We start from the raw sequence: 1,782 nt of genomic DNA, 5'->3' as shown, positions 1-1,782 counted from the left end.
ATGTAATTGGATCCTTACCTATTCTCCTCACAGAGGGCCTTAAAAACTCCTTCTACTGAAATGGAGCCGTTTAGTCTTCTAATAAAGAAAACTCTTGATGGTATCATATTGACTCGCTTAAGAAAAAAATCCGCTCCCCACACACACCCTGTAGTTAAAAAGGTTTTACCAACTGGGTTTGACAGAACTTACTTGCAGAATATAATACTTATTTTCTGAGCCCTTAGCAGTACAGTAATAGTTTTCCCTTTCATATCTGGACCTCCCCAAAATTGTGCAGAGAAAAATGGCAGCCCCCTGTGCTTCCTCCCCACCAAGAGGCCCTGGCCCACCTCTCTCCCCTGCCTCCCACACTTTCTCTAGTGCATGCCAGGCTTCTCCCGGCATTTAGGTGTAAGCTGGCACTATCCTCTTGAGAGATTGCTAATTCTTTTTTTCTTGTTTCCAGAACTGAGATTCACTAACATCACTTGACTTTATAACTTCTATTTTCCTAAAAAAGTTGTACAAATTATATGTAGCTCATAAATTAAATAGAAGTAAAATTATTGTTTTATGACTTCTCTGTGAATTTCTCATATCCCCTACAATCACCAGGTAGCAGAAAATTGGAGCAGAAATTCCTTCTCAGGTGTTTTTTTTTTTTTTTTCTTAAATCCCCAACTAAATTGAAAGTTCTTCAGGGGCCGAGACAATCACTGAATAAATGTAAAGGACTAACTGTAGGTAGCAGTTTGCTTTAAGAGGTTTTCTTCTGAGTGTTTTTTATTGTTTTAAAAATTAAATATTTTTGGATCTGCTACTATACAGAAGTACCTGCTGGTTTCAACAACTCATGTTGCTCAGAACTCTTTCTAGACAGTTATTTTACATATTATGGAGAGACTGAATTCTCAGATTTATAACTCCAAAATTTCATGGTCTCCCTCCTCTTTGAGGGGTGGGGGTAGGGTAAGGACTCCAGCTCACCACTCAGGCTCCTACAGGTCTGAGAGCTGACTCAGTCTTAAACAAAGGGCCATGTCTCATTTACCAGTCTCAAAGCCTACCACTATCCAATGAACACTTACCACTATGTGGCACAATATGGCTCAGGGGTCATTACCTCTTTACCTTAACCTGTTATTTCTCCGACTCCTATTCTGGGTGGCGGAGAGCTCCCCAAACCACGCCCCTCCCCAACATTTAATGATCTATCAGAAAAAAAACATGAGTCCAGCAAAATATCAACAAGTATTCTCTCTCTTGGTAGGTAAATTTAGACATTTTGTTCATTATCTGTTTCATTCCAACTGGCACAAAGAAAAAAATGTAAGGCCTTTATTTAAACTTATTTAGCAAGATGAAGCCTCAGAAGCAGTCAGCTTAGATTTAAACAAGTACTGCATCAACAAAGCCAAATCTGAGTTGTCAACAAAAGGAAGTTATTCTTTATTCCAGAAAGAGACCTTAGAAAGTCACTTGCTTAGTGCTAATCAGAGAGAAGCAGGGCAGGCTTGGTTATGCACTGCTTATTAAAGCACCCACCCACCCTGAACTGCTTTAAAAACTCCAACAACACTTTTAAACTGTATTCAGAGTGGAACTTTATACTTCTGTGTAACTGAAAGATGCTGCTCCACAATACAGCAATACCAGATATCTTAATTAAATAATTTTACTGGAAAAGAAATTACACTTTGAGCACCAAAGCAAGAACCCTGCTTTCAATCAGTTTAGTAGATCATGTCCCAAGAACAAAATGCTCAGGGCGGGCCCAGCAGACTCCACATTGTTAGGAAG

At 39.3% G+C, this 1,782-nt stretch overlaps 1 protein-coding gene across 2 annotated transcripts in view; it reads right to left on the bottom strand.

The window, feature by feature from the left end:
* Positions 1-1,277: 1,277 nt before the first annotated feature.
* The window catches only part of LOC102894823 (TBC1 domain family member 7), a 20,599-nt gene continuing 20,094 nt past the window's right edge, over positions 1,278-1,782 (bottom strand). For both annotated transcript variants that reach the window (XM_025044932.1, XM_006909259.3), the window contains one exon: positions 1,278-1,782. This exon is cut by the window's right edge and continues 89 nt beyond it. The gene's annotated coding sequence lies outside the window, so the exon portion shown is untranslated.

The sequence above is a fragment of the Pteropus alecto genome, unplaced genomic scaffold (assembly GCF_000325575.1).
Source record: "Pteropus alecto unplaced genomic scaffold, ASM32557v1 scaffold121, whole genome shotgun sequence".
Taxonomy (NCBI): domain Eukaryota; kingdom Metazoa; phylum Chordata; class Mammalia; order Chiroptera; family Pteropodidae; genus Pteropus; species Pteropus alecto.
The sequence above is the reverse complement of the archived record's forward strand: the minus strand, read 5'-3'. Positions and strand labels throughout refer to the sequence as shown.